Below are 14,992 nucleotides of genomic sequence, written 5' to 3'. Positions count from 1 at the left end.
AGAGTATAAAATTTTGATTGTACATTTCATAAACCAAAACACTTGTACAAATGTACACTTTATATTTCATATTTTGACACAACTTACTTTGACTTTTCTAGGTGAATTATTTTTGGGAAAAACATAATTATGTACAATCTTGTTAGAATTGTCTATATATTTTTCAAATATTTTTTTTTTTAATTATTTCCTATTGGTAATTGAAAATATTAATGTATAAAATATAACATTACTAAAGAAATGAGTCAATTAAAATAAAACAAATGAAGTATATAACACGGTTATTGTCATACAATTTGGATTGTAGTACATAACCATATACTCCAATAGTATTCCTAATATAATTGGTTTTCTAAGAATTAGGTAACATCAAGTTGACACTTGAATCCCTAGATTACCTAATAGAGAAGGAAAAGGGACATATACTAATTAAGTAAGTATATCCAAGATCCAAATTAGATGGGCCTCATTAAAAGATGATGACATATCAAACTAACATTTACATATCAACATTTTGTCATACTTTCCCCACCAAATTAAAACGGAGTAGAATCTAGTAAACATCCAAAAACTTTAGAGTACTAATTTGATATTATTTCACATACTATTAATTCTTTTTGCTCTGAATTCCATGCTTATATTATAGAAATAGCCTAGTTGTAAAAATTAATCCAATGGATGCTGCAAATGCCCTGCCTTTTTTCGTACTTCTTTTAATTTTATATTTGTATAAAAATTAGTACATTTTTTCTTTTGAGGAATATAAAAAATAATACATTGAATAAGCAAAATTAAATGAATTTATGTTATCAAAGAAAATTACTGTATTAAATTAATTTATGTTACTAAATAGACTGTGTTTAAGTCAGGAGATAATATAATAAAATAAAGTAATTAGCGAAAAGTGGGGCCCACAAAGATACGGTCGTGAGACCAAGTCCGGTCAATGCGGAGGGAGCAGTCGGAGCACAGCAGTTGAGATTGACGAGCATATTCAGAAATCAAAATTCACCTATCTTTCCCACGCGCTTTCTTTCACACGCTCAAAATAGAAACTTTTAGGTACTGTAGTATTGTATTTTACTCCCTTTCTAGAATTGACTAATTTGTGTATGCTAGGTTGGTGGGTGTAATGTACGCATTAGGCGAATAATTGAGCCGAATCCAATGGAATTGATGATAATAAATACTCTTTCCGTATTTTATTAATTGCTTTATTTATTTATTATTTTTTTTTTTTTTTGCGGTAGTAATTTATTATTTGTTTTATATTTATTTTACAGTTGTATTTTATTACTTATTTCATTTCTTTTTTTTGGAAATCTTTCATAATATTTTACAAATCTTCTCTCCTAGTGGACCCAACTATCATACTCCCTCCTTATTTTAATTAAGTGTTGCACTTACTAAATTCGGTCGTGTTTTAATAATTGTTACACTTCCTTTTTGGCAAAAAACTATATATAAATATTATATTTCTCTCCTTTTATGATTCCTACCTAAACTCACTACTACTTATTTTATTAAATATTTTCTTTCACATTCATTACTTTTCAATAAACTATTAACCCCACTATCTTTCTTTTATATTTTTTTTATACTTCAACTACTCTAATTACCTCTTATTTTAATTAAGTCAATTAAATTGCCTAAAATTATGTACTTGTCAAACTGTAACACTTATTAAAACACGGAGGGAGTACTTTTATATTTCTATATTTTCTCTCTCCCAACTATGAGTATCATACTTTATTTTTTCACCAACCCCACTATTTCTCATATAACTCCGCGCGTGGAGAAATGAAGAAGTAATAAAATATGGATGAGGTAACAAGGAGAGACAAGCTTTATAATGGTCCAATGGTTGGTGTGGAACTGTGAAACTTGGTGAGGAGGTGACAGGTGCGTAGAGGTGTTAAAGATTAATCAGATTCAAGAACTTGATATAGATCGATAATAACTCATATTTGACTCGAACCTGATTAACAATTACTCTAATTGAACTCTTTCTGATATTAATTGACAATTATTTTGATCCGATACTCGATGACATGTACGTGCATCAAACCTAATATGAATCAGCATATGATTTGAATTAACTTGACACTGATTCAAACCTTATATGCCACTCAACTTGATTAATTACTAAAATTGTTTATACTATAACACAGCTTGTTATTAGCTTGGCCGTGGTGACTTGAAATTATTGCAACCTGACTTTAACATGAAATTAAAATTGTTGATCCTTCATTGCTAGCTAGCATGCTTTCTTTAGACAATCGTCTAGTATTGAAGTTACAGTCGTTCAAATGAGTTAGAACTTAAAAGATTTTGATAAACTACAAAACATAGATAATTTTGATCGGAAGATTGGATTGGAACAAGTAGTCATAATTATTTAAGAAATATAAATACTTTGTATATGCTTATAGATATGCATGTTGTACACAGTACACATGAACAACTTCTTAGCTTAGTTTTCTTCAAATAAGATTTTATGATTTAGAATTCGACTCGACGTGATTGTTATATGATCAAATCTAAATTTGAATGGAGTTGACAATGATACGAATTTTACCTGAGCCAAGAATGGATCTACCTTTTTTTTTTTTGAAGAAATGGATCTACCTTATTATGATCTAACTTAATCTAAACTTGAACAAAATTTTACTTGACTTGATCGAAATTGACACGACTCAGTAATAATCTAATTCAAAAATGACTCGAACTCAATATATGCTATAAACTCAACTTAAACCCTGTTCTTTTGAGCTTCTAGGCAGAGTAGAGCATGGGTCAGCAGAGCAGAGCATATATTATTATTATTATTATTATTATTATTATTATTATTATTATTATTATTATTATTATTATTATTATTATCATCGCATTATTATTATTATTATTATTATTATTATTATTATTATTATTATTATTATTATTATTATTATCATCATCGCATTATTATTATTATTATTATTATTATTATTATTATCATCACATTATTATTATTATTATTATTATTATTATTATTATTATTATTATTATAACAAAAACCTATAAAGTCAAACGATTTACAAGAAATTAGTGGGGAGCCGAGATACAATCTGGGCCCCCAACCCCTTAGCTATAGCGAACTCAATCCTGTTAAAGATGTGAGCAGCCGCACGACCACCAATATCCTGAGTCCTAGCGAACGCCTGAACCCGCTTCAGCAATGCAACAACATCCTTCTCTAATTCCCCCAATGAAGAAAAAGAGAAAGGAAGAAAACCATAGCCAATACCCCTGCAACGCGCCCCATACTTGTCTCGCTTTCGCTGAGCCGCAGCCGACACAACACGACCAGGAACGAAGTCAAACAACCCAGATTGAGTCAATGGAGAAGATCCCGTCAAGTCAACACATACATCTAGGCCTCTATCCCAGGAGTAAAGCAACACATCTGTTGGGCGAAGAGCCCTTCGTTCCCTCCAGTCAACCCAACGTTGACCTCCTTCCTTGCAGAAATCCCAAAGCGGAAACAAATATCAACAAGGGTATCACGAACAACGTTGTGCCGATGTTTAATACCCACCATCCCAGCACAAGACACTGCATGATCCCCATAAATATCCCCATCAAAAACCCTTGAGCAAGCAGAATAAGGTGCCGATACGGAGAACAAGGGAACACCCAACCGGTAGCAAAGAACACAACGGTAAGTCTTACCATTCATAGCCTGACCCCGACCTGATATTGGTTATTATTATTATTATTATTATTATTATTATTATTATTATTATTATTATTATTATTATTGAATTATTATTATTGTTATTAAATATTAATTAATAATTATTATTATTAAATATTAATATTATTGTTATCATTAAATATTAATTATGATTATTATTATCTTTAATTATTAGTATTATTATTATTAATTATTATTATAATAATTATTTATTATTATTATTATTATATTATACAGACAAAGTCATACAACCTACAATAAATTAGTGGGAAGCCGAGATACAATGTGGGCCCTCACTCCTCTAGTTATAGTAAAGCTTACCCTAGTGAAGATATGAGTTGCAACACGAGCCCCAATGTCTTGCGTCACCGAGAACCTCTGAACCCGCTTCAGTAACGCAACAACCTCCTTCTCTAATTCCCCAAGCGAAGAAAAAGAGAAAGGAATGAAACCATATCCAATCAGCCGACAACTAGCTTCATACTTCACCCGCTTCCGATGAGCCGCATCAGCCACAACCCGTTCAGGAACAAAGTCAGATATCCCTGTCTGAGTCAAAGGAGAAGACCCTTTTGAGACAAAGAAAAGGTGGATTATGCAGAAGCGGTAACCTTTGTGAAATATATATCTGCCAATTTCTTCATGAGTTTAGGGGCAGCGACTTCACTAGGATTACTCATAATGTCAGACTCCACTATTCCATTAAACAGACTCAACGCTTCTTCAAAAGCTCGTCCAAGACCAACAATGCCAACATGTCGTAAAAGCTTTGTCTGTAACCCAACAGATTGTAACCGAGAAGCAAGAAAAGCATAATGACGAACATCACCTGCGGAATATACCCCGAGCCCTCCAAACGCAAATGGTAAGGTGGCAAGCCGCCATTGCCAATCGCCAAACCCAGGCCCCGAAGCAGTAACAATACGCTCCAAGGAAGATCGAAGAGCCCCGTCGAAAGTGCGTTGTGTCGTCTCAAAAGCACTAGGGGGACAAGTACGCAATGCAAAGTACGTAGAGTTTAGAAACCCCGGTACAAGCCCTAAGTAACAACAACTCGCACTGAGGATCATCAAGCATAGCAACCTTATCCATAGGCGCAATGGTCTTGGTCACCCTCTGCATCACAAGCTCACCACTAAAACCTAAATCGGAACTAGCGGGACCACCAAGCAACTTAACAAAGGTCGAGCAATATTAGGTGGAAAGACACCCACAAGCTTGCTTCGAGGGTCTTCTGTAGGGCAGAAAACTTTAGTTTTATCCACTTTAAGATGTAACCCAAAATCAGGCCCTTCTTCCATAATCAATCGCAACCTTCCCCACCACCAACGTGTGACCAATAACAGTGTCGTCATCCAAATACATGGCCTGAAGACATATATCAAAAGTGTCTCTGATTTTACACACCAGGGGTTGTAAAACCAAAGCAAAAAGAAGAGGACCAAGGGGATCACCTTGCTGCACCCCCTGAGACGACCAGAAGGTGTGGTCCCCATAATACAATGTAGCTGGATTAGAATAGCAGAATTCAACCCATCGCGAAAGACCCGGACAACGACGACGAACTTCACGTAACATGACCGCACGATCAACTAGATTGAAGGCATTTTGAAAATCCACCAACAACATAGAAAGACCAACATCGGAACCACGATCCTCAATCAACCGATTCACAGCATGAAGAATCGCCTCACCACCCGAAGAAACCCCAACACCAAATTGGAGACCATCAAAATAACTTCCTAAAGACTGCCCAACCATAACATCACTGACCTTCGAAACCAGACGCCGCCAAACAGTACCCACAACTATAGGACGAATACCACCACCAGGCTTGACAAGTGGTGTAAGAGGAGCACTAGCAATATACTCTCCTAGTTCCAAAGGACACTTTCCATCTAGAAAGAGATTAACCACCCCGGAAATAGAGACTACTAACTCATCTGATACAGCCTCAACAACACCACTCAAGCAATCCATAAGGTGCTGAGCACGTAAACCATCCCTACCACAAGATGTGCCACGAGGAAAACTCTTAATCCGATCCAAAACAACATCAGAAGTAGTAACGAGATGAAGGCCATTAACAGGTATATCAGGCAAGGATGGAGGTGGAGAAGTAGGGTGTTTAGACTGTAAACCCGCGAGAGTGGCGTCATTATAAGGAGCAACGCCTGAAGAAGTAAAAACCCGGACTGTAGCAGTGTAATGGCCATCGCAAATCTTCCTACGACACTGCCTGACATTACGATCCTCCAAATCAAGATCCTCATCACCAACCACTGAAAAAGTAGGAGAATCCTCTGCCAAAGTATCCCTCACAAGCTGCAAATTACCACCTGGTGCACTCCAAGAACAAATAGCACGGGAAATACACTCTTCTTGATGCAGATGTTTTACCGAAGACCTAGACTCAGAGCTGCTCCGCGGGCGAAAGGTTTTAAGGGTGCAAAGAGGTAACACCAACAAAGAGACCCAATTAGAATTGTCATCAGGCCTAGAGATCACCTTATCAAGGGCACCTTTGAGAACCCGAGAAAACCCCAAACGACACTTGGGAGGTATAGACTTCACGGTACGAAACCCCTTGGAGAAAAAACAATCAAGAAGAGCCACATCAAAAACACAATGTTGATCTTGCACCAAACCACCTATGTGCCCAAGCTGAGCCGGAGAAGAGGGAGCTTGAGGCTTGGAGAAACCATGAAGCACAAAACGAACAATACCATCTCCTTCATCCGAGGGTGACACAATCTCACTCGGACTATGACGACACTTAGTACGAAGCGTATGCGTTTTGAAGCAAACCCCACATAGCCAAATCCCCATACGTGAAAAAGTAACTTCAGCCTCAGTATAAACAACCAAATTAGAAGTAAGAGAATGCCGAGTGATATCTCGCGCACCGATGCAACATTGAAGATCACAAAGATGCTTGATCAAAGAACTTCTAGTAAGGCCATTCCCACCCTCATCTTGACAACCACTAAGACCTACAAAGGGACAATGAAATCTCACGGACATAGCTTCACCACCACCACAACCAAAAACCACAGCCAAAAGCACCTTGAAACACCAACAAAAAACCTATACAAAACCACCAAGAATTGCACCAGAAATAAAAGGTACAAATAGACGCTACACCACAAACCCACAAAACTTCACCACAAACCCACAAATGCACCAAAATAGAACTCAAAATTGCTCACCAAAATTGCAGCACAGTTGAACACCTAAACAGAAAACTTTGGAAAATGAACACCGAAACCAAATATTGAACACCGATAGAAATAGTAATCACCGACAGAAATCGTGATCACCGGAATTGATCACCGACAGAAATGGTGGACGCCGACTATTAATCACCGAAAAATGATCATCGCTAAATATATTGCAAAACCACCAGGAATATGATTTACGGGCCTGAAAATATCGCAAAATCACTGCCATAGGACGCCGGAATGTTGCCTGAAACACGCCGGAAAGCCGCTTGAAACACCACCTGAAACACGCATGGAAATTGCGCCTCGAAACCCCCTGAATTTCACCCAAGTAAAAACTGAGAACCCATCTGACCTGAACTCGCACAACCTGAAAGCCGGTAACCCGCTTGAAACCCGCTGGAAAGATGCCTGAAGTAGCCTGGAAAACGGAAGCCTACCCTACCCTAATCGCCCCTAAACGAGAGAAAACAGACACTAGGAAGAAAATTATTATTATTATTATTATTATTATTATTATTATTATTATTATTATTATTATTATTATTATTATTATTATAACAAAAACCTACAAAGTCAATTGATTTACAAGAAATTAGTGGGGAGCCGAGATACAATCTGGGCCCCCACCCCTCTAGCTATAGTGAACCCGATCCTGTTAAAGATATGAGCAGCTGCACGAGCACTAATATCCTGAGTCCTAGCAAACGCCTGAATCCGCTTCAACAACGCAACAGCATCCTTCTCTAATTCCCCCAATGAAGAAAAGGAGAAAGGAAGAAAACCATATCCAATTGCCCTGCAACACGCCCCATACTTGTCCCGCTTCCGCTGAGCCGCAGCCGACACAACACGACCAGGAACAAAGTCAGACAACCCAGATTGAGTCAAAGGAGAAGACCCCGTCAAGTCAACACATACATCAAGACCTCTTTCCCAGGAATAAAGCAACACATCTGCCGGTCGAAGGGCCCCGTCATTCCCTCCAGTCAACCCAACGTTAACCTCCTTCCTTGCAGAAATCCCAGAGCGGAAACAAATATCAACAAGGGTATCACGAACAACGTTGTGCCGATGTTTAATACCTACCATCCCAGTACAAGACACCGCATGATCCCCATAAATATCCCCATCAAAAACCCTAGAGCAAGCAGATTGCGGAGTCGAAACGGAGAACAAGGGAACACCCAACTGGTAGCAAAGAACAAAACGGTAAGTCTTACCATTCATAGTCTGACCCAAACCTGATATCGGGACCGCTCGCAACCAGGCAGATGTGTGATCCCCCTGCTGGGACTTCCATAAGGCGACCTGACGCGGAGATAAGGAGAAAGTGGATTCTACAGATGCAGTGACCTTCGCGAAATATATATCTGCCAATTGTTTCATGAGGTTAGGGGCAGCGATCTCACTAGGGTTACGCAAAAGGTCAGTATCTACAGTCCTATTAAAAAGACTAAGAGCGCCATCGAAGGCCGGACCTGGACCATCAATACCAGAATTGCGAAGAAGCGAAGTTTGAAGACCAGAAGACTGCAAACGCGACGCAAGGAAAGCATAGTGATGAACATCGCCTGCTGAATAGACACCCAATCCACCATAAGAAAAAGGTAAGGTGGCAAGTCGCCATTGCCAATCACCAAAACCTGGCCCCGAAGCAGTTACAATGCGCTCCAAAGAACCTCGAAGGGCCACATCAAAAGAAACCTGGGCCGCTTCAAAAAGACGAGGAGGACACGTACGCATAGAAAAGTAGAGTTTTGAAACCCCAGTACACGCACGAAGTAGTAACAGCTCACATTGGGGATCCTCAAGCTTAGCAACAGCATCCATGAGCTCAATGGTCTTCGAAACTCTCTGCGAAACAAGCTTACCACAGAAAGAGGCATCCGCACTGACTGGACCACCAAGCAACTTAACACCATGAACAGGACGAGCAATGTCTGGAGGAAAGACACCGGCCAAACGGCTACGTGGGTCCTCCGTGGGCCAGAAAACTTCCGTTTTCTTAACGTTAACATGGAGGCCGAGACTAGGTCCCTCCACCAAAATCAACTCCATGACCTTCCCTACCACCAAGGTGTCACCAATAATAGTGACATCATCCAAATACCAAGCCTGCAAACATAAGTCGAAAGAATCCCTGATTCGACAAACCAACGGATGGAGCACCAAAGCAAAAAGCAAAGGGCCAAGAGGATCACCCTGCTGCACACCTTGACATGACCTTAAGGTATGCTCCCCATAAAACAGCCTGGCTGGAGTAGAGTAACAGAATTCAACCCAACGCGAGAGAGCTGGACAACGGAGACGGACCTCACGCAGTAAAGCCGTACGATCAACCAAATTAAAGGCATTCCGGAAATCCACTAGCAACATAGAGAGGCCAACATCACCACCACGAGCCTCAACCAAACGATTAACAGCATGAAGAATAGCCTCACCACCCGCCGGCACACCAACACCAAACTGAAGACCTCCTAAATAGTTTCCCAGACGCGGACCAATTAAAGCAGCCCCAACCTTTGAAACCAGACGCCTCCAAACAGTACCCACAGCAATAGGTCGAATACCACCACCAGGCTTAACAAGTGGCGTGAGAGGAGCACGGACGATGTATTCTCCCAACACAGCAGGACATTTCCCAGCGAGAAAGAGATTAACCACCTGCGTAATAGAGTCTACCAACTCATCCGAAATAGCAACTGCAGCACCACCCAAGCAATCCATAAGGTGTTTATTATTATTATTATTATTATTATTATTATTATTATTATTATTATTATTATTATTATTAAAAATAACAAAAACCTACAAAATTAATCAAATTACAAGAAATTAGTGGGGAGCCGAGATACAATCTGGGCCTCCACCCCTCTAGCTATAGCAAACCCAATCCTGCTGAAGATGTGAGCAGCTGCACGAACACCGATATCATGAATCCTAGCGTACACCTGAGCCTGTTTCAGCAACGCAACAACTTCCTTCTCTAATTCCCCCAATGAAGAAAAGGAGAAAGGAAGAAAACCATAACCAATAGCCCTGCAACACGCCCCATACTTGTCCCGCTTCCGCTGAGCTGCAACCGACACAACACGACCAAGTATAAAGTCAGACAACCCTGATTGTGTTAAAGTAGAAGACCCCGTCAAGTCAAAACACACATCAAGGCCTCTATCCCAAGAATAAAGTAACACATCTGCAGGTCGAAGACCCCTGTCAGTCCCTCCAGTCATCCCAACGTCTACCTCTTTTCTTGCAGAAATCTCAAACCGATAACAAATATCAACAAAGGTATCATGAACAACATTATGTCGATGTTTAATACCCACTATCCCAGCACAGGACACATCATGATCCCCAAAAATATCCCCTTCAAAAACCCTTGAGCAGGCAAAAAAGGGTGTCGAAACTGAGAACAAAGGAACACCCAACCGGTAGCAAAGAACACAACGGTAAGCCTTACCGCTCATAGTCTGACCCAAATCTGAGATTGGGACCGCCCGTAACCAGGCAGAGGTGTGATCCCCCTGCTGGGATTTCCAAAGGGCAACCTGACGCGAAGATAAGAAGAAAGTGGATTATGCAGATGTAGTAACCTTTGTGAAATATATATCTGCCAATTTTTTCATAAGTTTGGGAATAGCAATCTCACTTGGGTTACTATTAAGGTCAGTCTCCACAGTCCTATTAAAAAGACTAAGAGCACCATCGAAGGGTGATCCCGGACCAACAATACTAGAATTGCGAAGAAGCATAGCCTTAAGACCAGAAGACTGCAAACGCGACGCAAGGAACGCATAGTGCCGAACATCACCGGCTGAATAAATATCGAGTCCTCCATAAGTAAAAGGTAAAGTGGCAAGTCGCCATTGCCAATCACTAAAATCAGGCCCTGAAGCAATGACAATGCGTTCCAAAGAAACCCGAAGGGCCACATCAAAAGATAGTTGGACCGCTTCAAAAAGACGTGGGGGACTATTATTATTACTACTATTATTATCACTATCATTATTGCCGCATTATTATTAGTATTATTATTATTATTAATAATAAATATTAATTATTATTCTTATTTAATATTAAATATTATTTTTATTAAATATTAATTATTATTATTATTATTAAATATTAATTATTATTATTAATTATTAATTATTATTATCTTTAAATATTAGTTATTATTATTAAAGATTAATTATTATTTTTAATTAGAGCAAAGCAAATTTCAGCAGAGCAGAGTAGAGAAGGACTCAGTAGAGCAGAGCAGAGCATAACAACTCAAAAGAACAGGGCCTTAAAACCGAAATTTGAACTTGATTTGAATTTGACGTAGACCAATCCAACCTACATCCAAAAGGGTAAATGACTAGACAACTCAAATCCTCTCATTCTCTACTGGTAATCATAGATACATGTATAGACAGGATCTCGATATATTGCTATACCTATGAAAAAATAACTCGGCTTGAAAAGTAATGTGACAAAGGGAATTTTAGTGTCACCCCTCCTCCTAAGCACCTCATCTGTCAAACCTTCCCCATTTCAACTTTCTTTTATATTATGATCACTTCACCTCAATATTCTACAATCATATTCTACAATCATAAAGAGAGACAACTATGACTGAAAGAAGCTATGGGTTCATTTGTTATCATTTTTATTTTTAACTGTCGCTATTGATTTTTGACAAGTAAATACAAAAATCAGTGAATGATTGAAAGTAGACAAGAGCTCGTGGATTCCATCTAGGGTTTTTACTTGAGAGGGTTTATTTTTATTTCCTATTGGATTTCTCTTTTGGGAAGGTTTTTCTAGCATTCATTGCTAGATAATTTATTTTATATTTGTTTTTTTAAAAAAAAACTTTTTTTTAAGGTTTTCCTTCACTATTTCCCCCCCCCCTCTCTTTCTCTTTCATCTCTTTTCTTCTGGTCTCATTTGTGAATCTTTGTAGGGGCTTTTTAATTACTTTCAATAAATGGATCTCATCTTTAAGATGGTGATTATTCTATTAGGCTTAATTTCTTTTTCTGTTTGTTTGTCGAAAATTGAAAATTTAGGGTTTCATAATCTCTGGAAGTATCTAGAAGACCATATGAGTATTTTCACTCAAACAACTATTCATCAGTGTATCTCAACAAATTGTATTGCTTCGGATGAAGTTTTTTATTAAGGGGATCGTTGATCGAATCTGCAATGTAACGAGTTTTAAGGTGATTTGTACTTGTGTTGGAATTTTGGATTTCATAGGAAAGGTTTGTAAGTGCCGTTTGACTAAATTTCATTAATGAAATCTTTTCTTTTCTTGGAAAAAAAAGTGATTGATTGAAAGTAGCATACAAATGACAATGAGTCTCAAATGGCACATAGTATTCATTATTCAATTAGTACGACAACTAGGTTAGAACCCGTGCAATGCACGGTTTATATAAAACCTAGATAGAATTATGCACCTTGTACAAAAAAAAAAAAAAAAAGTAATTTAAAATTTTAGATTTTCATCAAAATTAGGATATGGTACCCGTTTAACGTCACCTAATACATATTTCAATGTATGAGGTCATTAGTATGCTATGTAAAATTATTTCAATTTCCGAAGATTAATTAATAGGCTATTTTAGTTGTAATGTAGAAGCTTCCAATATTTAAATTTCAAAAATGTTAAATATGATATCTCCACCAAAAAAAATAAAAAAAATTAATGACATCATCCTTACCTTTAGGTGGGAATTTTTTTATTGAGAGAATGACATGTAGGCATTGGTAACGTCAACATACTTTGTTTTAGTAATAGTTAATAGATTGAAAAATTCTTAGACTAAATTCAATGATTAGTGTAAACGTGATATCAGCAACACGATCACATTCATAGCACCCACTTCTTGAAATTTCGTTTTCAGAATTACGGTGCATATCACCTCATGAAACTTGTAGAAAATGTCAAAATTAAGCAAGATAAACGTTTTTAAAAGGTCCAATTATTAGAAAAAACTCTATAAAAGGAAAGTTCTATATTGGCTAATGAGAAAGCGAGTGAGATTTGAGGTGGAAGTTGGCGCTTGGGCTGGTTAAGGGACAGGACGATTGCCAATATCCGCAATTCGTGCGGGTACTATTTCTTTATTGCTAACGATGCACCGACTCCTCTGCCATCTCACGTGCTCACGTGATACCTTAGTTGAGTACTTATTTAACACGAAGTAAATAATACTCTGTGTTTATTTATTTTTAATTAAAATGAGTCACAAAGACAATACTCCGTATACATTACAACTGAGTGTGAGAACATTTTAATCATTGATTTGTATACTTCCTCCGTTTTTTTTAGATAATCTTGCGAGAATCTGGTCCACAATAATATTATTGTATACCTGAGGTTCATATACACGCAGCTGACGTTATATTGAATATAGTGATCTTAATTTAAACATAATAATTTTAATTAAAACTTATATGACCTTTAATGTTAGTGTGAACCTAAAGTACGACGTTATGTTGAACATGGTGTCCTTAATTTTAACACAGTGACCTTTATTATTCATATTGACCAGTATATTAAAAATTTCTTTAAAAAAAAAGTAACCTCTTATAACTTTTATATTGTCACAATGACTTTTATTTCAACATAATAACCTTTATCTTAATATAGTGAACTTTTTATTTATTAATAAAACAATCATAATGTCTCTGATGTTAGTGATTCACAATCAATTAGTCAGGTTCATTTAAGAATTTGTACGTTTCTTTATAGTTGCAACACTTTTTTAAAATAGAAATGTCACAATAGTTGTAACACACTATAAAAGATAGGTTTTATGGTGAAAATTGTAATATTACCATTATTTAAAGCTTATGGCCCATTTGATTATACTCTTAACAACCTCCTAACCTCATTTTAAGTGTATTATATCATGTGAGATTCATTTTTCTTAAATACCGTGATAAAGTATGTGTTGCAACTATAAATAAATAGAGAAAGTACATACGATCAGTCTCAGCCTCTCAGGCCTTGTTTGGTAAAGAGATGATTGGAAAACATTTAACTTTTTGGGAACAATTACATGGTTTAACCACAAAATATAAGCTATTATTGGTGTTTGGTAAATAGATGATGAAAAAGGGCTAGTAAGAGCTTAATAAGCTAATTTGAAAAGCTACTCAATCAAGCTTTTTGTAGGAGTTGTTTGAGAAATTCTTGCACTAAACTATTTTTGTTTTTGTAAAATTAATGAGTAAAGAGGTAATCAAATCAATTAATACAAGCTAGTCGAACTAGTTAATACAACTAACTGTATAAATCAGCTAACAATTAATTATAAATAAGGTCTTAACCACTAAGTCATGACCTCGTTGGCAACTTACACTTATTTTTATAGTTATACTCCTTTAGTCCTCTCGTTTCACATTAGTTTTATACTTATATTTTGTACATATCCCATATCATTAACTCTTCTAGTTTATTTTTATTTTTTTTGGAAAAGGTAAAGATTTTATAAAAATAAACAAGAATAAGAACCACAATACGACAAAGGACTAAGCAAGTCCTCAAAATCAGAACAAAACTAAATACACACTATCCACTTAGAGACCCTATCTTTGAAAAATCTCTCTAAACCAAGTCTGGTTACTCCTGCTAGTCACTAGTAGAAAAAAGTCAATGGGAAGCCCCAAATGAAAAACGATTATTAAAATCCGCTTCCAAAAATCCACAAAAACCCACAAAAAAAAAACAAAACTGAAACATACAAATAGGGAGCGATTTTGGGTTAAACCGCTCCCAAATATTGTAATTGGAAGCGGTTTGATGTTTAAACCGCTCCCCATTCCTAAAAAATAATATGGGCCTTTCTCTCTCCTCCTCTTCACTCTCACATTCTCATCTCTCTCATCTCATCTCCTTCTCACGTATCTCTCCTTTCTCTATCCTCCTCTCCATTCTCATCTCCTTCACGCATCTCTCCTTTCTCTCTCCTCCTCTCCATTCTCATCTCCTTCTCACGCATCTCTCCATTATTCTCATCTCCTTCTTCTC

This window comes from Chenopodium quinoa, unplaced genomic scaffold (assembly GCF_001683475.1).
Source record: "Chenopodium quinoa cultivar QQ74 unplaced genomic scaffold, ASM168347v1, whole genome shotgun sequence".
Taxonomy (NCBI): domain Eukaryota; kingdom Viridiplantae; phylum Streptophyta; class Magnoliopsida; order Caryophyllales; family Amaranthaceae; genus Chenopodium; species Chenopodium quinoa.
This window is presented reverse-complemented; position numbering follows the sequence as displayed.